The sequence below is a fragment of the Macaca thibetana genome, chromosome 2 (genome assembly GCF_024542745.1).
Source record: "Macaca thibetana thibetana isolate TM-01 chromosome 2, ASM2454274v1, whole genome shotgun sequence".
In the NCBI taxonomy this organism is placed as follows: domain Eukaryota; kingdom Metazoa; phylum Chordata; class Mammalia; order Primates; family Cercopithecidae; genus Macaca; species Macaca thibetana.
Window position 1 is genome coordinate 132,532,864 of NC_065579.1, and position 25,528 is coordinate 132,558,391.

General features: G+C 38.4%; 1 protein-coding gene across 8 annotated transcripts in view; it reads left to right on the forward strand.

Moving 5' to 3' along the window:
• Positions 1-25,528, forward strand: part of CNTN4 (contactin 4) — a 975,811-nt gene that overhangs the window by 901,945 nt on the left and 48,338 nt on the right. The window lies entirely within an intron of this gene.

Consider the following 25,528-nt stretch of genomic DNA (forward strand, 5'->3'; position numbering starts at 1 on the left):
TTAGTCACTCAGCGAACCTTGTCAGTTTTAAGGAAATAAAATTCCCATATACCATAGCCTGAGTGATTTATAATTTTTGTAGCAGAAAGTCCTTTATGCTGTTAGCAAAGCACACAAGTGAAACTATTTCAATATTAGCTTCATGGCACAGGCTGGAAGTGTTAAGTAACCATTGAAAAGGAGAAAATCTTAATTTACATTTCATTTGCATTTCTTTCACTTTATATATTGCCCTGTCATAGGATTTTTGAGTTGAAGGGAACTTGGCAGTGATTTGACTGAAGAAGATGAGGCTCACGTTGGTGGTTCTCTCAAGGTCACGAGTAGCTGAAGGAGACCTGAACCCAGATCCTGATTCTGAGTTCTTCTTGGTTCTTTATCCTGCACCAGGAAATTTTTTTACCCATTCTTCCTGTTTCTGAGTAATCTATACAGATGAGTCATATCATATTATTTCCTTCTTGCCCATTTGTAGCTCCCTTTGTGAGGATAGATGAAGGCAAATAAAAATATCAAAAAAATTGCCTTTAATTTAAAGAAGAAAACTACAGATTACCTAATTGTGTATTTTAGGGTCTTTAAAAGTTGGAAATGTACTACTCTTTCGGGAAGTCTTTTTATCATTAACATACTTGATGATGCAGATAGAAAATTGGAAGTCCAAGAGTTAGAACTAAATATATGTTTAGATTGATTCCAACTATTTCAGTCTATTAATTACTTCCTCAGAGCACTAGCATCAGTGTGTGACTGACTGCTTGTTCACTCTGTTTCATGGGCAAAGGAAAAAGAGGTTAGATAATATTTGTAAAGCACAGTTCTAGCTAGAGGTCTTTGCTAATGTATGACTGTTTTGGCTAAAGGAAGCTTAGTAATCATATAGGACCAAGAGAGATCTCAATGTTTCAGAGCTGGTTAGACACAGAGCTAGGATCTGTTATAGATTATTTGTGAGTTATGGAGATACAAGAGAATATTAGGTTGACATCTTAAAATCATAGTTAAAAGGCAGGGATTTCAGTCAGAGTGAGCTGGGTTTGAATCTCATTTCTACCACTTACTAGCTCTTAGACAAGACAATTAGCCTGTGTGGGGATAATAGCAGTGCCAATCTCATGGAGTTGCTTTGATAACTGTGAAAATTCGTGTTAAGTGATTAGTGTGGTGCCTGGCACCTAGGAAATATTAATAGTTGTTTTGTTTATAAACGTATTTTCATAAAATGAGGTTGTTTTGATGACTGTGGTAATCCATGCTAAGTGATTAACAGGGTATCTGGCACCTAAGAAATATTAGTATTTGTTTTGTTGTTTTTATATTTTTAAATGGATATGCATGTATTCTAAATCATGCTGAAATGAACATTTATGACGTTTCCACCCAAATAGAATTATTAGCAAAGAGAAGTGAGCCTCATATTGTTAAAAGTAGGGTATTTTCACAGGTAGGAACAAGGCATGTTCTGTATTTTATTATCATCCTTCATATAAGTATTGACTTCCTTGGCTCTCCCAAGAGTTGGCAGAAAGGAGAGGCCTCTATTTCCCATCAGAGTTCATATCCCAGTGATACCACAAGCCCCAGGACAAAACCATTCCCAACGAACTGTGCAGTTCCCTGCTGCTCATCTTACACTGAATCATGGTGCACAGCCTACAGATATATCAGGGATGAAATATGTTATGGTTGCCTCATTTTTGTGTGGTTATAAATATTGCTAAAATAGTAACTTCTACCTATTCTAACGAACAAAATAATTTATTTCTTGCCTTCTAGTAACATGCAAACAGCTATTCACCCAAATAAGTATAGGATATAGTTTTAGGCAGTTTACAGTTACAATTTTTTTAAATTTTGGTAACTATTTGTTTCTTTCAAGGTATAATAGGAGAACACTGGTTTTCCATTAATGGCAATTAATGGAAATACAACAGTATTTCAAAATGAATTTAAGAATGAGTCAGTACAAAGAAAAGTACTAAATATGCATTGTTATAGGAGGATATGCAAAAAATCATGAAGATGGTATATGTGAATGTCTAAAACTAGGAAACATGACTTGAGGACAATTTCCAGAAGCGTTTTAGTGGATTTATAGATGCAGAATTAGTATGTCCTGCCTATGCTAGCCACATGATTTGCTGAAACAGGCACAACACTTTAAAAACTGAAATTTCCTAATAGGTGAGAGAAAGAGGAAGGACTGAGGCAGGAAGAGCCTGACCCAGCACGAAAAGAGGAAGGCAGCGATGTGTAGGTATGGTTAAGGGATGATGTGCCCAGGTAGCCTGATTGACAGGTAGAATTCATGTGTTTCCAAGCAGAGTTATTTCTGGTAGTGGCTCCTAGTTCTGAGCTGCAGTTAGTTTCTCCACAGAGGTCCTCTGATTCTTATATTCTTCTTCTAGGTGAGGTGGGGGAAAAACGCTTTATTTGGCCAATATGTTCACGGGAGTTAACAATCCTGTTACTTTAGATAAGGTCAGAAGAGATTTGGGAGATCATTTATCTCCCAGTGTGGTTGGTTCTGACTCCCATTAGCATTAATGGGAAGTATGTGCGTCTGCAGAGGGGACATCCACACTGCTAGGTCTCCGAAAAGGACATTAACATAAACTGAGAAATATGATTTTAAAATCTGCCCCATAAAGCACGATATAGGCAGAGAAAACCATTCTGAACTCCACATGAACTGTGCCAAGTCCTGAATCCCACATCAAAATGCTTGAGCCCTACACCTTTAATGCAAATGTAACAGCTTAGCCCGAAATATGACTGAGCGCTGTATTTTAATTCAATTTTGAGATCTACAAAGGGACTAATTTATCAGAGACGGTGTTCTCTAACCTTAAAATGAGCTTGTATTCATTCCGATTTCCTCATGTGTCTGGGATTAAAACACCGTGAAGGTCAGGCATCAGAACACATCTTTTCTAACCTTTTTACAATAGTTCTATCATTAACCGTGATTTTAAAATCCAATTCTCTTTCTCCCTACCCTTGCCCCCATGTTTTGGAGAGAGGCTGAAGATAGCATCAAACACAGGGTCAGCAAGTAGGGGAGGAGAGGGAGGCGGCGCCATCTATTCCGCCAGATACAGGAGGTTTAGAATAAACCTCTGACAAGCAATCATCACGTGGCTAAATATTCAGATTCTGCATGAGCAGGCTTCCAAACTGCAGAATTCTGACAGGTGCCCAGGGGGCTCTTGATTATCATCCCATCATCTGAATTCCTAAATTTTACTGATTTTATTTTTCAGGCTAGTTATAATATACTTGGGATTTGGTTTTCTGTTTCATTTTAAGCAAGAACAGTTAGTTCTTAAGTCAAACCCTCAAATCCTAACAGAAAGCATAATGTTTGACCTTTAAACAAAAATGTGGTTTTGTGATCATTGACACCGTTAAGAACTATATGGAGGGCAGGGTACATTTATATGCAATATTGTACTTACTAAATCATGTTTATCTGTACAGCAGAGTTAAAGGGGTGGTGGTGGGTGGGGATTTTGCGTGACACAGTGCCTCTGCTCTACAGGTTTCATAGGACAGATATTTTTAAGTAGCAGGCCTAGAGAAGAACAACTTAGAGTATTTGTTTGGATGCAGTTCAACAAGATAACTATGTTAATAGCAACCCTCACTCCTACTGATCATCTCCAGGACTCGAAATGTAGGGCATGAAGCTGTGGATGCTGTTACCGTAGTCATCTTGCTGAACTACATCCAAACTGACCTTGAGCAATTTTGCAACTGGTAGTTTCAGACTATACTTTGGGAAACACTGTCCTACACCAAAGAACTTTGTACATGCATGCCACCTAGCAAGTGAAAGTTCACTAGAGTACATGTTAGAAATGCAGATCTCCTGGGCCTCACTTGTACCCTAACAAAACTAACTCTCTAGGGAGGAGGCCTGGAAAAACTTACATTTAAAATAGATGCCCTAATTGATCCTTACACACATCAGAGTTTGAGAACATTGTATTTTCAGGGGTTTCAAACTGTGCCCTATGGGCCAAATCCATACCTGTTTTATATACCCCAGGGGCTAAGCTAAGCATGGTTCTCACATGTTAGCTGGTTGAGAAAAAAACCAAAAGAACAATAATATTTTTGGGTGTGAAACTTTTATGAAATTCATCTTGTATTTTTAGTAGAGACGAGGTTTCATCATGTTGGTCAAGGCTGGTTTCAAACTCCTGACCTCAGATGATCTGCCCGTCTCAGTCTCTCAAAGTGCTGGGATTACAGGTGTGAGCCACTGCACCCCCCACCCCCGAGACCGTGTAATATGTAAGTACCTATATAATATCCTAAACTTTGCCACTTCTGCAAAACCTTAAATATTTACTATTAAGTCCTTCACAGAAAAAAAAAAAAAAATACTTATCCTTTCTTTGATAACTTTTTCTCTTCCTCAGATCTTCAAATTTCTGTCCAAGGTATAGTCTGGCCAAGCTATACACAACTTTTCTTTTACCCCTGCTGATCTTGCATGCTGGAAATTTCCACATGTCCTTGAGTTGGATTATTAGCTGGAATTGGTATGGAGTTTTCTTTCCCAGGACCTTAGTGTCACCCCAGTATCCAAAGGGTTGACTTTAGAACTTGGATACAAGTTGAAAATCCAGAGGAGACGTGATAAATCATTGATTGAGAGGGAGGAGGAAAATTACTTGGCAGACACTGGAACAATTATTCAATTTGATTCTCCAGCATGTGGGGAGGATTCACACAGCTGGAACCAGAATAGTAAACTAAGAAGACCGTAACGTAAGAAGCACATCACCTGGTGCTTTTTTAAAAAGACTACTCACTTCGTAAACCTCCCACCGTCACCAGCCTAAATCAGCTGAACTGTTCCACCTTTGCCTCATAATTCTCAGACTGCATGTTCTTTCCCTAATAGCATTGTTTTAATTTTGAAATTGACTATATAAAGTTTTACCCTAATTTCGTCTGAATTTTTAAAGAGTTCTTTTGGCTTTTCTGCTTATTTAAATATCTAAATTCAGTGCGTAGAATTACTTTTATAATAAGAAAAAATAAATTTATACTTTAAATAGCTTTAATAGAAAAGAAGTCTTTAGTAGCAGTTAACTAAGATCACACATACACCTAACAAGAAATTATTTTGTATTTTCATTCTTCAACCCTGCAAACCAAAGATGTTCCTGTGGTTTACTGAACATTTAATGGATTCCTTTATTGTCAGAAAGAGTGCTCATTGTTCATCCCATAGGAAGTTTATTTATGTTTAAATGAACAGATTTCTTCATATATATATATATATTCTTACCAGCACCAAAGAGTATCTACAGCATTACTATTGCACACTATGTAAAATTCTTCTTCTGTTTTAACTGTAGGGCATTGAGAAATATCAACCTTTCCATGCATAGCATAATAGACGCAATAAAGTAGAGTCTTCTCAGTTGGAACTTTTTTTGCAAATGAGTTTGAAGCAGCCCACATCTTCTATGTAAAATTGTTCAAGGCTTTATCCAGATTTGACAGGGGATCAATCAGAAATCAGTAACATACAATGACAGTTGGCTGCTAACACACAACAAAAGCTTTTAACATTGGTCCCTTATAACTGAATACACTTCAACCGAATTAGATGTCTTCCACTGGAACCAATTATTTCTAGGTGATAATTAAGGGTATTTCTAATAGGATTAACACAAATTCTGACCCCAGGCATCTAGAGTAGGAAGGAAAAGTTTGTCATTAGAAGTGCCAAATGGTAATTATGGTAGGTCCCTCAGTAGAAGAACATCTGGCCAGAACATTTCAATACTAGATCCTGTTAGATCTGAGATCTGTCACACTGATAGTAGGAGAATCTAAAAAGAAGGGTAGGTAATTGTGCCTCTTGTTCTTCCTGTGTTCACAAAGCATGACATAACCTGGAAATCTGATGAAACAGGGCGTGATTATTTCCTCTGACATTCTTATGGACATGTGTGAGAGCCACAGAGATTGAGCAAATAACATGCCTTTGGCAATATCAATCGTGAATAGAATGATTCCCCTTTTGTCCAAATCTCTCTGTAAAAACCTTCTCTCTTTTTGTAATGCTGATTGCATACCATGCCAGTCTGCCCTGACTCCAGCCTGCCCATTACTTCTCCATCCTTGGTCTAGAGAGGGAAGATATAATTCCTTAACTGTTACATTTCTCTATGCCAACTCTGTCCTTTCATAGCAAAGCCTCTATGCTGAAGACAGGCCTCACATTTTTGCTTTTGGCATAAAAGACACTCTGTGGGTCAAGAAGCTTCTGCAGTAACGTCACCTCATTAATAATCAGGGAAAGGCAATGTAAGCATCAGTGTGGTGTGATTTTGTTACATATGAGATTGGCAAAAGAGAAACACCTAACGGTACCTTTTGTTAGTGACTATGTGAGGAAAATGGTACTCACACACTCTGAGTAGGGATAGAAATTGGAATAGATGCGGTGGAGAGCAAGTAAAATTGAGAAAGTGCAATCTCCATGGCCCAGCAATTCCATTTCTGGGCATTTAACCTAGTGGGATTCACACATGTTCCGAGGCAGACTTGCAAAGATGTTCCTTGTAGTGTTGTTTGTAATGAAAAAAAAAACAAGGAAATTAAAGAATAATACATATGGTATCATTTTGTTTAATATATTGTATGATTAAATATAAAATTAGTAATATAAAATAATATCTTATAATGTTTGCATACAGAATACACATGCGGCATAAGCACTAACTCAATATTTTGGGGGAGGATGCCTGGAGTGAGATTATGTGAAAGGACTTTAGCTGTGTTGGTAATATCTGTTTGGGTAAATTTTTAATATATATTCATGGCGGGAAAAAGGCTGGAGGTACATGAAAATGTGTTAAAGCCTGCTAATTCTAGAAGAGGGAATATGAGCACATATTGGTAAATTTTCATTGTAGTTTTATATGTAAAATATTTCAAATTAAAAAGAATACCTCAGGTCAGAATCCTACATGGTCAGATATTGCAGGCAAAGCCATCCAGACAGGAGGTCTGTTTTTTCAGGTCTCTCTCAGCTATTGTAGAAGAGATACCTTTTACCTGGTGATATTTAACCCATTCCATACAAATGATTTCTTTCTTTTAAGGAAAAAAAACTCTCCTATAAAATGAATTAATGAATTCTTTTGTAATGAATACTTACTAATCAGAATAAACAAAACAAACAAAAAAGGCAAACAGAATATGACTCTTTGGCTTCATTAAATGTGAAGCACATAATTAATTTCTTTTCCAACAATTCAAAGAGACTTACGTTATACTGATTCAGTTTAATTGAACTTATTACCACAAGAAGATAATAAGAAGTATATTGAAGATATCCATCTGGCTTGCATTGAAAACCTCACATGTTTCATTCTTCATGGCTGTCATAGACCATACTAATTGCCTCATTTCAGCTGTTTTGCAATCAGTGTGATTTAGCTATTAATGCGATAAGATTCTCACTCAAGAGGAAGTTGATATTAAAAACATAGATCTCTCATCTACCTCTGCTACCACTTCTGAACACATCCTCAGCATTATTAAAGTTATATATTTTTGAAATACATAAATAAAAATCTATCTTTTTCTCATGCATATCTTTTTAAAGTACATCTGTCATCTTACTTCTGTCATCTTGCCATAGAGCTATTCCTTTACTAAAGGAAAGAAATGGTTTATGTTAAGTTTTTCAGTTCATTAAATGTTTAAAGCTCAATATAGGTTGTTCTCAAACTATGGAGTCTTTAAAAATAATTTCCATAGCTTCAAAGGAGTTTAAATGGCTAATTGTGTAATAAATAAAGAGAAAAGAAAAATTAGGCACTTTTACCTTCCGTTTCTAAATATCTGAACTTCCTGTGGTTTGAGAATGATGCTTTGTCATGTAGACTGGTTTTATGTGCACATGATCTCTCAGAAGAGGAGCTTGTGGTGTGTCTATGTGTATGTTTTAAATTATCTGTCTCCTTGGATGTTAGAGGTGGTCCCATGGGGGAAGACAACAGTTGGTCCCAAGTCTGAAAGGGAAAGCTTGGTCTCTTATAAACCTTGATTCAGAAAGGAGATATGTCAGAATAATTCATGAGTGAATCTCACCTTCCTTTTTTTGGCATTTGTTTTCTGTGCCAGAGGCAGGAGGAGTATTACTTTCAAAGAGGCAGCCCCACCAAATCATGATTGAATTTCTTTGGCTGTCACAGGCAATTAAATTTAAGAAAACTGCCCAAAAGACTTTAGGCCTTTAGGTTAAATACAGAATCTGACCAAGATGAAAGCAAGTTAATTAACATTTTCATCATCTCTCTCTGATTTACTGTAGAAGATCCATTTCTAAAAGGTTAAAATGGTTGTCTCTTTTATGTATCCATTTGAGGAGTCGAAAGGAGGTTCCTGGTTATGGGAGAGGAAATGTAAGCAGAACATAGAGTAAGAGTGGCTTTTTGCGTGGCCTTCTAGCAGGTCTATAATCAGTGTGCAAAAGTGCAAGACATAATTAAGTGAAGATTAGCAACATTGCTTTGAAGATTTCCCAAACTGGAAACCATACCAACTGTCATCTTATTAACTATTTCCCCTTTTCTCTCTCTTCAAAAGTAGAACTGCTTGTAAATGTAAGTAAAGCTTGGATTCTGCTTAGAAGAGGGGGAACCAAAGGGTCAAATCGGAACTGCCTTCTCCTCCATGTATACTTTCATAAGCCTACGTCTCTCCTGATAGAACATGTATCTGCCTCCATTGGCTTTGTCACAGCATAGGTAGAACACCTGGTCACTGTGCAATTTGCACCAACACTTCTTCATGTGAAAGACAAAGGAAATTAAATTATAATGACAGTATAGTTGATGAAGGGACACTCTGATGCAGTCCAAATATGAGGGAATAGTCAAAAGGTACAAAAGACAAAACCATCTCTTCCTTCTAGGCCATTGTGAGCCATCACAATGTATGGCTCAGAATCATGTGGGAGTTTTTAAGTAAATGCATATTCCTGGACCCTACCTCTGACCTGCAGAACCAGAATCTTCAGGGATGAGACCCAGGAATTTTCATTTTCAACAAGTTCTTCAGGGAATGCCTATACTCAACAAAGCCTGCAAACCTAGGAGCTCAACCTTTCGGAGGCAATACGGATAAACAAAGACACAGAGCTGTGTTCAGAGTACAGAAGGAACACAAAGGGAGGCGTAACTAAGAAGTAAAGGTGATAATTGAACAGCGAATTGAAGTATGAATAAGAGTCTGCCAAATTTTTTTAAATGTCAAGGTAATCCCAGGAAAAGAAATTTATCTAATGGCCCCAATATATGAAGGGTCCTAGCATATTCAGGGAAAATACAGCGGAAAAGTGAGGGGAACACACCCATAGCTGAGGCACTATTGCTTATATTTCAGGACCTGTGGAGAATAGGCAAATATTTTGATTCCCTTTTTAATGGAAATAATACAGTTTGCACAAACTGTAGCTAAGTGACATGACACCAACTTCAGTGGAAATTTTGCTTCTTCTAAGAGACTTTAAAATGAAAAGTAGTTATTACCAGCATACGATTTTTGTAAAAATTATGTTTTAATTATATTATTTGTAGAATTATTAAGGAAAAGATAATCTCATCATTCAGAGAGATCCACATATTTTTTATGTTTTCTTCTAGAATTACATCGAGGCTGAATCCAATCTGTATCTACATCTGTATCTTAACTGTGTATGAATCTGTCCTCAGATCTATAAATAAATATCCTTATCACAAAAAGATCATACTGTATACACTGTTTGTAACTTCTGTTTTCATTGGTATCTTTCTACCAGCATAGATTATTTTGAACAATAAATAAGGACTAGCCTGATTTCTTTATGAATATGTTTATATCTCCTGCTTGTCAAAATAGCATCAGCAAAACAAAACAAAAAGAACAACTCTTGTAATATCTATATGGGAAGATAGAGAGAAGAATCTGGGGGATGTTTAGGAGGATTGTTTCACATGTTTTACCCTGAAAGTGTTGGTTGGGGAATTGTCTTAGTCCACTCATACTGCTATAATAAAATACCATAAAATGAGTAACTTGTGAACAATAGCAATTTCTTTCTCATGGCTCTCAGGGCTGGGAAGTCCAAGATCAAGGTGCTGGCAGGTTTAGGGTCTAGGGAGGGCCCAGTTTTCAGTTCCTAGATGGCACTTTGAACACTGCATCCTCCAAAGGGGAGGAACACTGTGCCTGACATGGCAGAGAGGATGGAACAGCAAAAGAAGACAAACTCCCCACGCGAAGCTTTTTTATAATGGCACCTAACCCCATCATGACTCAGTCACCTCCTAAAAGCCATACTTCTTAATAGTGTTGCATTAAGAATTATGTTTCAACATGAATTTTGGAAGGGACACAAACTTTTAAACCATAGAAGGGATTAATGTCAATGGGAGAATGAAATCCCTAGTCATTTCTCTGGCCTTTCCTCAAACTTTTCCTATTGAAATTTCTTATCAGTTGACACATCATGTTAGTGATAACATGCTGAGTACACTTTCTGATGACGTGAATCATTAGGGAATAAACTAAATATGGAATTAGTATTCAAAATTACTTTAAAAGATAATTATCTTTAATCTTTGTTATTTGAACCAAATGTAACAAGATGCATCTTAATAGTGATAAAATATGAAGATTTGCATTTTTCTTCAAAACTCAGGATGAGAGAGCCAAATTTTAGAGTCAAGTTGTGTTATAGGTCTTAGATGACCATAACATCATTGATGAGTCAACAATATATACTCTTTAAAAAAGCAAATTAAACCTAGAACATAATAGTGTCCAAAACAAGAGCGGGGGGGGGGCGGAATATAGAGATCTACTGATAAAAATACAACTGGAAGAGGATTGCTTTTATTTTAAGATAGACATTAAAATTTGAAATCACTTTAAAGAGTGACAACTGGGATGATATGAGGAACAGCTGTAGAAACTGAGGCTTGGTAATCCAAGGAAGAGAAGACTTATAGAGGGTGGGAGGGGAGGGGTGGTCAGTGTTTTCAAACATTTAAAGAGATATCAAACTCTATGTGACATCAGAGGACAGTACCGTAAGAGATGAGCAGGAACTATTGGAGCAGAGGATATTACTTACGTTTGATAAAAGGAAAATTTTCAAACAACTAGGCCATTGGCCTATTAGTGATGACATTCATTTCATGTCTAGTAGACTAGACATCTACTCTGGGGAAATATGGCAGAAAGAATTCATGTATCAGATACAAGTGTGTGGTTTGAGTAGCCTATAGGGTCATTTTCTATTCGTCTTAGCATTCTCAGGGCCTACCCTAAGTAAATGTTGACTCATATATCCCACCCAACTCTGAAATGTTATCATTCTCTAATTTTATAGCTTTGAAAACTTCTGCCCTCATCTGCTTCTACTCCAGAGCAAAATCATGCCCCTAGGTTGAATTTGTGTTCTTATTGCAGAGTCTTTCTTTTCTTTTTCTTTTTTTTTTTTTTTTTTTTTTTTTTTGAGTAATATATTCTCAAGTAACCTATTCTCTAAAATAGAGTCCAATAAAAGGAACCGTTTTCTATTTAATCATATGTTGGGATTTGAAGGGGTTCAATAAACAGTAATCTGTTCAGTGCCTGAGTTTTGAAACACTTGAGAAGTAAGTTGAGGTAGTTGGGCAGATGAAAATCAAATGTCAGCTTCGCTAGTGCTAAAGGGGAATGTGGCTCAGGGACATAGCAATAGTGGGCTTCTTAACACTGAACTCCAAATTAAGCAGACTTTTACCACTACACAACCTCAAGTCTCTCTCACTATAAAAAGAAAAATAAAGAGTGGAGGATCAACCCAATAAGTGTACATCCTTCACTCTTCCAGGAGAAAGAATGGCACTGAGCCAAGAATTCCTCATTGTTTTTTCCCAGACGCATCACTGGATAAGGAGTGAGTAAGGGGAAGAAAGAGGACAGGCATGTTAGGAAACATCAGGTGTGTTAAAATGTCAGCTATAGACCAGGGGTTACAAACTGGTAGCTCTCGTGGCTAATTTGACTTGAACCCACAGACTTGTATTGTGTGGCTGTCAGAGTGTTTAAAACTTTAAAATTGGAATGCCTTTAGACAGGAGGCATGTATTCTCTAAACTGACCCCAGACCTTATTATTCTGTATTATCTTATAGCTCTAAATCACATGCTTAGGATACTGCCACATCCTCTGAAAGCATTTGACATGCAGTATTAAGTGGGTCTCATTGCTCTATGAAAAAAGCCAGCTCTTGATTATTTCCAATTTTTAAATTATTAAGTAGATGCAAATTGACCATGATGGAGATTTGAGAGGAAGAAGACTAGAGAAGAGAATGTTTCAAATCTTTCTATTTATAATTCCATACATGATTCTACACTGAATCTGCATTTCACTCCCATATCTATACCAGAAGGTTATCAGTGGAAGAGAAATTCAGTTATCTGAATGAACATGATCTTCTCAGGAGCAGTTGGTGGTTAATTGGGACAAGAAAACACAAGTCATTATCGTTGAGAAATCTGAAGCAAATTGAGGCAGGTTGTCACCTTTCACCAGGAAACAAATTAGTCCTGTCTTTAAAAAGACTTCTTTCTCTGTCTGCTGACTGGGGATTCCTGTCAACTGCCAATGAAACAGGGAGAGTGTAGATTAATGGTACTATAACAGTGGCCATGAAACACCCATAAAGCCATTTTCTAATTTTCATGAACATTTTTAATCGATTCAACCAGTGCGTTTGAATGACAAAATTTTTGCTAAGCTTCAGCTCCAGAAAATCAGGGTGCCACCTTCCAGCTGAACTCATTAGTGCACCAGTCTGTTGGGGAAAGTTTGTGTATAAAAGAAAAGCCATAAATTTTAGACAAAGTAGCTCTTCCTCCTGACTAATTTACCTTCATGAACTCCCTGCCAACCAGAGAGGAATATAATTCAGATTCAGCTCAAAAAAGAGAGAAACAGAGATATAGAGAGAGAAATAGTAAAATAGTAGGTAACATCCTGAGTTATAAGGGTTGTAAACAGGATAAAACTTGAGACCATATGACCTACTTTTTCTACAATTTGTGAATATGGGAATCATTACAGTCTAATACAAAGAGCAGTGAACTGAGGTCCTGTATATCTGGGGGCTGGTTCCCAGATTCCAGTTTTCTCACCTGTAAAATGAAGAGCCTTTAATTGAGAAAATGAAGGCCTCTTCTAGTTCTAAAGTTCTCTTATTTGATAAAGAAGTTGGAATAAAGCATTAAAACATCCTAATTTCAAATTTATTTGTTAACAGTAACAACAAATTTATCCAGAGGTATTCTAACTCAGGCACCCCCAAAAATGAGATGAAATTTTTCATGTCCAAGAGATTTCTATTTTATCAACATTTATTTTACATGCATCAGGTTATGGTCACTCAAGGAAAGAGATACATTACCATTTAAATAGTGTGGGCAGTTTTACCAACCAGCTTATCCGTGAGTGGTCATGCAATGAGGACCTGAAAGGACAATGGACTCAGTTTGCCTCGATCCTCATATACCTGTCAAAATGTGATCATCTCACCAGGCTGAAGAGAATTGATGACATTGATTTTATACAGTATGGCCACCAAACACAAGCAAGCCACTTCAGCTGGCTCTTAGAGAAAGGGCTAGAGAGAAAACTGGTTCATTTGAACAGTATATTGATTCCAAGGTGGTGCCTTCCTGGGAGACTTTTAAGGGCAGTTTTCAGTACGTAAAATGTTTTGTTTAAGATACTGACTTTAAAACTGAGTCATGTGTAGATGTATCAGAAGACAAGGAAAACTTGCACAGAAATGTCCATAGAAGCATTATTCGTACTAGCCGAAGTGAAATCAACCCAAATGCCCATCAGCTGATGAATGGATAAACCAAATGTGGTGTATCCATAAAATGACCTATTATTCAGCCATTAAAAGAAATGAAGTACTGATATATGCAATTGATATGTGGATGAACCTTGAAAATATAATGCTAAGTGAAAGAAGCCAGACACAAAAGGCCACATATTGTATGATTCCATTTCTATGAAATTCCCAGAATAGGAAAATGTATAGAAGCAGAAAGTAGATTCATAACTGCCAGTGGATTCAAGGAGACGAGAATTGGGACTGACTCCTAATAGGTACAGGGCTTCTTTTGGGGATAATGGAAATATTCTGGAATTAGATAGTAGTCATGGTTGCACCAAAAAAAAAAAAAAACCAAAAAACAAAAAACACCCACTGAATTGTATAATTCTTAAATGTTTATTTATTTTTGAGACAGAGCCTTGTTCTGTCACCCAGGCTGGAGTGCAGTAGCATGATCACGGCTCATTGCAGCCTTGACCTCCTGGGCACAAGTGATCCTCCCACCTCAGCCCATTAGGTAGCTGGGACTACAGGTGTACACCAACATGTCACCATGCGCTACTAATGTTTTTGTATTTTTTGTAGAGACAGAGTTTCACCATATTGCCCAGGCTAGTCTAGAACTCCTGGGCTCAAGTGATCCTCCTGTCTCAGCCTCCCAAAGTGGTAGGATTACAGTTGTGAGCCACCATGCCCGGCCTCAAGTGTATACTTTAAAAAGGTGAATTTTATGTTATACGTAAGATATAAATCTTCAATTATAAAAGGGAAAAATAAGTAATTATCTATTTTGCACACACACACACAAAAAAAGAATGAAGACAAAAAGGAAGTAATTAAGCAAATTCATCAGCTATGATCTCTAGATGTCCTAGATGTCCTAGAGCTTGACATATTCTTAGGGGTCGCCAACTTTTCTCCTCTCAGTTACTTTGATGTTTTTCCTGATCCTGCCTCTACTCTGATAACAGCCTTCCACTCTATTCCTAGAAAACACTGTTAGAGAATAGTCTCCCCATCAGTCTTCCACCCACTGCAGCTCTACAGAATCTGGACACCCTTCCTCTCTATTTCTGTGACATCGTGCCTGATGTTTAAGGCAGAGTAACTGGACAGAGAAGGTCTCTGGCAGATCCAATAATGTCCATTTGTTCTCTTTTCTTCTAATGTATTATAGAGGGAAGAGTATAGACTTTGAAGATAGACAAATCAGGTTCAAATCTCAACATTACCACTTATAAGCTGTTGAAAGTGTGCTTGTAAAATTTATGTAATAGTACCTATTTAATAGGATAATTGGGAAGACTACATTATGTTTTAACCTTAATCAGCACCCACCAGCACTCAAATAGTTATTCTCTTCTCTTGTTCTACTGTTCACAGCCCACCAATGAGAACCCCAGCGTCTAGCCAAATGGCCATATTCTGCTAACATCTTGTCTATGCCATTGTGTACTTGGCTTCACAAATAAAGCCTTTCAGACCCACTGGGGCAGTGGTCTTATACCTGTAGCTCTTCAGGGGTCAACTGGGTGGCTCTACACCCATGCCTTTGGATAGAGGCTGCCTGGTGGGTGGAAGCAAGGTGAAGCGCCTTTAAAAATTCAAGAGGCAGCCTGATGATCTCTGAATCGCCTTTAGGGTCATTCTTCCCGTGTCTTGGAAATAAGCACACATTCACTGCCAAATAGCTTTATGGTCTTCCATAAAATCCAAAAATTCTGATAGCCTTTCTTCAGTTCTTCCCATCTTCTTCCTCTTCAGTTTAAATTGGAACTTTTCCTGCTGGGGTGGCTGATTAAGTCAGTGATTCACACCAAGGCTAATCTCCTTATCCAGGAATCACTTGGCCACATCCTTTGTATTCTCTTCAGAAAGTGCTTTTTCATTTTTATTTTTTCCCTTGCAATATGGATAGGCTGAGATTTTTTCCAAATCTTTAATTTCTACTTCCTTTTTGCTTACTAATTCTGTCTTCTGATCATTTCTGTCTTCTCACGTTTTGCTATAAGCAGTCAGGAGGAACCAAGCTACTCCACACGTTGCTTAGAAATCTCTTCAGCTAAATATCCAGTGTCATCACTTGCAAATTCTACCTTCCGGAAAACACTAGAACACAAACACAATTCAGCCAAATTGTTTGCCACTTTTTAACAAGGATCCCCGTTTCTGCAGCGTAAGCAGAAATTTGTTTCTCACAATTCTGGAGGCCGTGGTCTAGAGAGTTCTAGACCAAGGCACTGGCAGATTCAGAGTCTGGCTAGGGCCTGCCTCCCGGTTTGGAAATACTCATTTACCACTGTATCCTTACGTGGCAGTAAGAGAACTAGCCAGCTTTCTTTCCTCTTCTTATAAGGGCACTAATTCTGTTCATGAGGGATCTACCCTCATGACCTAATTATTCCCCAGAGGCCCCACCTCCTAATACCATCACATTGGGATTAGAGTTTCAACATAGGAATTTGGGGATGGGGGAAACAAACATTAGTCAATTGCAGTCTATCTCAGCACACTGTTTAGATTTTTTTTTTTTTTTTTTTCTTTTTTGAGACGGATTCTCGCTCCATCGCCCAGGCCAGAGTACAGTGGCACAATCTCGGCTCATTGCAAGCTCCACCTCCCAGGTTCACACCATTCTCCTGTCTCAGCTTCCCAAGTAGCTGGGACTACAGGCGCCCGCCACCACACCCGGCTAATTTTTTTTGTATTTTTAGTGGAGATGGGGTTTCACTGTGTTAGCAAGGATGGTCTCTACCTCCTGACCTCATGATCCGCCCACCTCAGCCTCCCAAAGTGCTGGGATTACAGGCATGAGCCACTGCACTCAGCCCACACTGTGTAGATTTTTAATAATACTTTTGTTATCTAAACATACTTTTGATTTTGGTTATTTGAACTTCATGTCACCCGCATGGGAACATAAACTTCATGATCAGAACACTCACCTATACTCATAGTCTTTGACACGTCTGGCACATATTAGGGGCTCTGTAACAACATCTTGAATGAATGGAAGAAAGAATGAATGAAAGGACCACATGACCAGGTCTCCTTTTGCAGTGCATTGGAATCATCCTATCTCAGAGTTGATTCATAAATTGCCCAAAGTAGAAGGTCCCTTTGAAATTTTTGAAAGAGATAGTGATCATCTCTTCCAGCTCATTCTTTTTGCAAAGGGTACTAGAAAGGGAAAATTTTGTATTCAAGCTAAGGCCCAATAGTTAGGCCTTTTACTATACCTTATTGTCTCACAGAGGAACTCAGCAAATTCTTGTTATTAAAGTAACTACTGAGCAAATTAGTAAGTAGCAGACCAAGGAAAAACAGAGGTCGTCAATAGGGCATAGTGAAAGGGACATGGGCTTTGGTATGTGACAGGCTTGATTTCATATACTAACTCCAGACTTTCTTAGCAGCCCTATAGCCTGGAACAATTAATCTCTAGAAATTTCAGTTTTTCCTCCTTAAAATGGGAGGTCCAACCTGTTATAAGAATTAGAATTTTGTCTGACAAACATCTAAGAGCTCCTGGTGTTGAGTGTGTACCTTTAACTGATAATCAATATCATTGTGTTTGTGTTACTTTTACTACCTGCCCCCCGCATCGACTCCACTACCATTTATCCAAGAGCAATGTCTCCAAGTGCTTAACTGTGTGTCTTACTGTGTAGTTCCCTGAAAATGTACCAATCCCAGCAGTGTTTTTGAAGCAGCACTGAAGTCTGAGAGATTAGTCACTGTCCTCCCAGAAAAAGTAAATCATTACTGTATATCTACTTCTTATATTTATGTTGTTTACTATTGTGCATGTATTATAAAACCCACAAATCAATGCTCTCAGCAGGCAAAACTGTTCAAATCTGCAGCATGTCTTGTTGTGTACTAGGTCTTTGACAAAACAGTATCTATCTGTCCTGAATTCTGTTTTCTGAAGGATGGTGGTGTGAGCAACTGGAATCTGTGATTGATTTCTGAGTAACTCGTACTTTATCAAGGAATAGATATGATTTCTCATGTATCTGATTAACCCTCCCTGTAAGATTACCATCATTTCTGTAATGCCAGTGGATTATTCTGTGCTTGGAAAGATGTATATCAGATCATTTTAATCAATAACCGACAAAGGGTGTCACCTGGCTCTGCCTGTGGTTATCTATAATGTCTCACCCAAAGGGTGTTGTCATTTTTCAAATAACCTGTTTAACTTAAAGCACCTAGGAAATGAAGTTGCTTTATTTTGAAACAGTATGCAGAACAATATGTTAGGTTAATAAGATGTATGCTTGCTTTCTACATGTTACCCTATTAAAAAGAGAGAATACCAGTGCAGTAAAATAGCCACTTACCCATCTCCGTCACGCAAGACTGGCTTGGTAACCCATATATTGGGATGGAAGCAAGATAAAAGTAGGGTATGCAATAGATTCTGTGCCAGCATAGCAAAATGGGAGCAATAATAAAGTGACACTGGGCGATCATATAATGTTTTATCCCAGTTAGAATAAATGGGGTGCTGCAGATAGGCTGGAACAACAGAGATGAACCCAAAACCATCCTGGGCAAGCAAGGACACATGTCAACCCTAAGTCATACCCTGTTTTGTAATTTAGGAAACTTTCTCATAATGTTGAGTAACTGGGACATTTGGGATTGATGACGTATCTGTGATGTACTCCTCTTTTGGATTCCCTGAGAAAAATCTTTTGAGATATAAACTAATCATTGCTTACTATTCAGCCATGTAGAGAGTGTGTGTTTCTATATTTGAGAGAATGAGTTCCTACTAGGAGAGAAGAGGTATTAATTCTTGGGAGGGATAATTTTACATCAAGTTTAGACAGTTTTCAGTATTCACTAAGCTCCTTTTTTATGGCCAGTTTAGGAAAAACGCTAATGCCTCATATCCAAACCTGTTTGGAGATACAGCAAGTCGAGCAGAAAAATGCCATTCTCCTAAATGAACGTTAGGCCACAGAACACGAAATCTGTCAGGCAGCATTTTACCTGGCATGGATCCTCCAAAGAAAACAAACAAATCAGAGTTGGATTTTTTAAGACTAAATAACAGCAAGCCAAAGAAATAGCATTTACATTGAAAAAACTGTAAAAGTTGACGATATCCTCAACTCATTAAATATGATGGGGAAGAGTAAAATATGTAGCACTTTTGCTCCTTAGTGTGGGCTTTGAAAGCTCCCCTCCAATGGTGATTTCACCACTTCCTCTCTAAGCTTCAGATTCTGCCTTTGCAAAAGGAGAATACCCACCTCCCTAAGTTGTTACGTGCCTAAGAAAGGTAACATTATGCAGAGCATTAAACATATAACCTGACACAGAGACACTCTATAATAATAGGTCATTTCCCTTCTAAAGCAACCCAGATTTCTAGAGGCAACTAGCAATAGTTTGGTACAAAAGTGTTGCGGTTTTTGCCATTATTTTAATACAATTGAAAATGCAACTACTTTTGCAGCAACCTAATAAATTGTTGTAATTAAGAACACCTACAGTTCTGTATTAAAAATTCCCCTCTACTAGTTATGAATTGTGTAAAAGCTCAGTTTCCTCATCTTTGAAATAGGATAACAATGTCTACCTGACAATGTTTTGTTTTCTCAGTTTTAATTTTTTCCCATGGTTATATGTGAACAAAGAATGAAAAATCAAATGGTTCTAAAAGGCTTAGCATGAGAAACATAAACCCTCCTGTCCCCTTTTCTTCCTTTTCTGAAGGCAACCAGTTTCACCTCTGTGGGATTTAGTTTTTTTTTATTTTGGATTGATTTGGTATTGACTTTCATCTTTAAATAACATGTCTCTTGATTCTTCAGTTTCAGGGATTATCTTTTGACTTCTTACTATGCAAAATGAGTCTTTAGCTCTCCTTAGCACACCCTCCTAATGTAAATAAATCATAATTTTGATTAGATCATTAACCCATGATTACATAACTATGAGTATGCAGTGCCATTCTCAAGTGAGCAATGAAACACACCAAGAATACTCTTTCCTTCTTTTGTAAATCTTTTCACTTTTCCTAGTCTCTGTTTGTTTGCTTAGGTTTCTGTATACACATTACTAATTCAAACCCCAAACTTTTAGTCAATTTCCAAAAACTTCTTTAAATATAATTAGACACATACTATAAAATACCCTTCTAGGACATTCCTTCACCATCATCCTGGGAGTTTCCCTCCAGTCTCACCAATGCAGCACAATGTAGCAGTCTCTCGTAGCCTGAGGTATCACCCCAAGTTCTTTTTGTCTCATGACCAAGAATATTAAGGAGCGTGGACACCAAGGGTGAGGTTGGAGTGAAAGTTTCACAAGCAAAAGAAGAAAGCTCTCTGCTGCAGAGAGGGGACCCGGAAGAGGGTTGCCATTTCACAGTTGAATACAGAGGCTTTTGTAAGAAACCAATGAGGGCTGAGAATCCCATTTGCATAAAGCACAAATTTCTGGTAGCTCCACCCCATTCTCCTAGTGTGTATGCAGGCCCTTAGCTTGAGTTACTCCATATTGCTTTGTTCCCCTTACTGTGCATGTGTCAGAGATGGAATTTTCCATTATGGGCATGTCTGGGCAAGTTTCCTGTTTGGCCTTTCTTATCTGTGTGGCTGTGGGCATGTCTTACGCAAGCCCCCCTGTGCAAGTTCCCTTATCTGTACCTGCAGGTTGATTTTTCAGGCTTTTCCTTTGTTTGAAACAAATTCAACCAAGGACCCACTGTAAATGCCTGCCTGATCATTTTCTTCCTTCCTCCTCTCTGTTTCTTTGCTTCTGTCTTCCTCTTCTGATTTATTCTTTTATTTTCTGAAACATATCCTACAGAGGTTTACTAAAAAATCATGGTGATAGTTTGGCTGGGAACAGAATTCTAGGATAGAAATAATTTTTCTTTTCTTTTTTATTTACTTATTTAATTTTAATTTTTTTTTTTTTTTTTTTTTTTTTTGAGACAGGGTCTTGCTCTGTTGCAATTCAGCAGTGGCACGATCTCAGCTCACTGCAGCCTCCACCACCTGGGTTCAAGTGATTCTCCCACCTCAGCCTCCCAAGTAGCTGGGACTACAGGCATGCACCACTGCGCCCAGATAATTTTCATATTTTTAGTAGAGATGGGGTTTCACTGTGGTGGCCAGGCTGGTCTTGAACTCCTGGCCTCAAGTGATCCACCTGCCTTGGCCTCTCAAAGTAATGGGATTACAGGCATGAGTCACCATACCTAGGATAGAAATAGTTTTTCTGATGAATTTTGGAATTATTGATCCATTGACCTCCAAATTTTATTGTCCTCCAAATTCTTTGAGAAGTCAGAAACAATTCTAGCTCCTGTTCTTTTGTTTGTGACCTGCTTCTCTATCTCTCTCTCTCTCTGTCTCTCTCTCTCTCATACACATACACACACACACACACACACACACACACACACACACAGCACTTATAGGCTGTTCTCTTTGTCTTCATTGTTCTGAACTTTAACAGTATTGTGATTTATTATGGAGTCTCATGTTATCTTTTCTGGTTGATACTTAATATGCCTATTTAATTGGGAATCTTTTTTCCTTCTGTTCTCGAAAATTGAGGATTTCTTTTTTATTGTTGAGACTGTATTTCTCTCCTACCTTTATCCCGTTCTCTGTATCTACAATGGTCCTATGATTTTCTCTCTTTTCTTTCCTATGTTTCCTCTCCTTATGTTTTTGCTCTATCCTTCAGAAACTTTCCTGAGATTTCTCTTCAGCTCTGTGTCCCCTCTGCCACTGCCAGGCAGGCAAAGGCAAATATTCAGGCTGCACACACATCAGTCCTGCTGCAGCAGCATTTCCAGGGAGAGTCGTGCAGACAAGAGCAGTAGCAGGCATTCAGGTTTCCCATTGCCCTCGGCATTCTAGGGCAAACCACCAAGATCTAGTAAGCTGTGAGATTCCAAAAGAAGGGCACCAAACCTTGGGCTGTACGGCTTCAAACTTCGTCATTATAGAATCACCAGCATCTTTCTTAGTATGATCTGCGGGCTAGAGGACAAGCCTTGTGTTACTAGCGCAGTGAACAAGTGGCAGGAGTACCACCTCAGGAGCCACAATTGGGGAAGTACCATGCCTTCCCCTGGTGTGACTGGAGAGTAGGGGCCAATGTTAGACTATAAGAGTTGACTAGGAATGATTGCCATAAACACTGGGCCATGGTTAGTTTCCTCAGAGCATTGCAGAGAGCCTCTTTTTCTGGGAGGCCAGCCTACAGGAGATCAGTCTTAGACCAGTTAACCTTTACCTTTCAATTATCATGGCTTAAATTTTTAGGAACTCTCTTCTAGTATCTGAATGTTCCTTATTTGTAGCACCTTTTTCTTGTTTATGCAGATAAACAAGAAACACCCTTTTCTTGCTACTGTCAATTCAATATCTAATATTTCTCTGAAAAAATAATGATAGAATTTCTTTTTCCTTGCTTTGAACTTGATCTTTTGTGTCAGTTGTCCTCACATGTCTATCAACTCATAGTTGTCTGCCCATATTTAAGAGTGTGGCACTAAAAAGCCAATGTGAAGCCATGAACATGTAGATGAAGTTCATTGACTAAGAACTGGGCCATTTCCTTGTGGAACTCCCCATACCCACATTAATATTTAGGTGTTTCCTTTTTGGCTGATTGCTACCTAGAGAAAGAGTATCTAGTCTCATTTGGAAGGACATAGGACTCAACACCAGTGTCCTGGGAGCCTCCTTGGGGAAGGAGACTGAGAATCTCAGCTTCACTATATAAACACTCACTAAATCCCTGCTGTCCTCAATTCAACCTGGTGTCCTCTGGCCCAGAGACCTACCTCTGTATTACCTGCTTAGAAAGTAAAATCCCAGAATACTTCTGCAGTGGGGAAGTTTAGTCACCTGGATGCATGGAATAAGGGAGAGCAAATAGGGACCTAATTGATTCTAAACAGCATGCTCCAGTGCTCTGTTACCTGACTTCCAGTGATCCTGAATTCCCGAATCTTTCGGCATTCTTCTGTAGAGTAAGTCAGACTGCTTCTTGTCTTTCCCCACTGCCAGTTTAGGATTCAGGGTTTCTTATCTGCTAATCATTCAGTTGCTTTCCAGTATTTTAATAGTAATACCTCCCAGCCATTCTCTCTGTCTTTATAGGCTTATGCCTTTAAGAAACAAAATCCTTGTACTACTGTTTTAAAAAGTTTTAGAAGGTTCCTAGGACTCTAATAGGATCATTGTGACGAGGAAATGAATAATTTAAGGAAGCCAGCACAATGCCTGACACATAATTGTAGTGATTATTTTTGTTACTTTGTTAATATTCAATCCTTGTAAAATCACCCAAATTTATAAATTATGTACTATATAGCCAAACAAGTGGACAAGGAGGGCCCTGTGAATTAAGACCTATGTCATTCACCTTCCCGGTGGTGTCAGGTCATGTATACAACCATGAGCTTTTAGAATGGTTAGTTTCCATTCCATTTCATTTAGAATGACCTTGTAAAAGAAACAGAGATTGAGTGTGAGTGACATCTATCCACTAACATAATAAGCATTCTAAATCTATGTTCAGCATCCTGTAAGTACACCCTCATGTTGAAATGCAGATCTCCACTACTGGTAAATTCCACAGACTCCTATTGAAGAAAGAATTGCTCCTCTGAAGTTTGCTACCTCATCTTCTCACGTTTATCACTTCTACAAAGTCATGCAGCTTGCCTCAGGTGACCCTGTGAGGTAAGCAATCTTGCACTGTGTGTGGGCATTTGCACTGATGCTCCCAGAAGCAACCCTTAGTCCTTGCACGATTTCTAGCCTCAGGAGAATTATAAAATAGAAGACAAGTGGGGGAAAAAAAGCTTTAAAAAGATTCTGTGTTTTTTTAAGCCAGATACTTCTCAGCTAAGCTTTTCTCAGACCTTTCATGTCCCTCAATAAAGTATATTTTTGGCTATGCCCCATAAACTACTCCAATAATCCATTAAGAAAGCTGTAGAAATCAGCATAGCAAACTATCAGTGAGCTAGTTTAGTTATTCACCGGTTATTAATCTTCTCAGCTCAGGGTCATATTGTCCTGTCTTCAGCATTTTTCACAGTGTCTGATGATGTCCAGAGAGTTAATGGAGGTCCTGAAATGTGGATACAACAAGCATGATAATCCCTTGACTTGATGTCATTCTAGGGATCATCTTCAAACTTTGTGTGTTGCCCTGGCAAATGAGTGAGAAAGCACCTGTGTTCCTTATATGGGTGTTTGTATACTGTTCTGGCAAAGAAATGTCTATGTACAATGATAATTTCCTTATGACACTTTCACTAGCAACAAATTGTTTTGAGCATTTGTTATCAGTTTTAGTAGCTGTCATTTTTGTTTCTTCTTTAGCTTCCTTGTAAAATTGAGGCACATTTTTTCATGACTTAGAGGTGCACAATATGAGCATTTTCCTCTAACTAAATTTTACTCTCCCCATCCCTAATCTCTGCATGTTTGGAGAAGTTACCTTTCTCTGAAACTTCCTACACTTAAAACGGACCCAGGCAAAAGACTTCAATGATGATGATGGTGATGAGGACAGTGATGATAATGATGAGGATGATGATGATGATGACATCTTTATTCAAACATTTAAGGCGTTCATCAAATTACATGAAACCACAGGAATATTACAAGTTAAGACACAAATTAACTGACTTACAGGTCAAGTAACTTTCCCACAATCTGTCAACTAGTAAGTGGCAGAGCTAAAATTTGCATCCAGATTTTTCTGACTGCAGAACTCAGTTTCTTAGCTACTTCCAGTCTGTAAGAGCAGCTTTCTGTCTAGAATCTGTACCCTCTCACCACAAGAATCTAGATAGCAGTTTTTCATTTGGATCCTCATGGTACAGGCATCTGTCTTTACACCTGGAAGAGGTTCTTTTACTTAGGATGTCTATATTCAACAAAATATCAGTTGAGATCATGTGGGGCATTCTTGACCTTTGCAAGGATTTTGGCATTTACTCTGAGGTAAATGTGGAGGCATCTTTGTTTCTGTCATATTCGTAGTAATAGCTAGCATTTTTTGAGCACTTTTTGTGTAGCAAGCTCTACTCTTGCTTGTTTGTTTTGTTTTTTTGTTTTTGTTTTTGTTTTTGAGACACAGTCTCGTACTGTCGCCCAGGCTGAGTGCAATGGCGTGATCTCAGCTCACTGCAACCTCTGCCTCCTGGGTTCACACGATTCTCCTGCCTCAGCCCCCCAAGTAGCTGGGATTACAAGTGCACACCACCACACCCAGCTAATTTTTTGTATTTTTAGTAGAGATGGGGTTTCACTATGTTGGCCAGACTTCTATTCTTAAAACTTTGTATTGACTGGGCACCGTGGCTCACACCTGTAATCCCAGCACTTTAGGAGGCGGAGGCAGGTGGATCACCTGAGGTCAGGAGTTTGAGATCAGCCCGGCCAACATGGTAAAACCACATCTCTACTAAAAATACAAAATTAGCCCCACGTGGTGGCGCATGCCTGTAATCCCAGCTACTCAGGAAGCTGAGGAGAGAGAATTGCTAGAAACTGGGAGGCAGAAGTTGCAGTGAGCCGAGATTGCACCATTGCACTCCAACCTGGG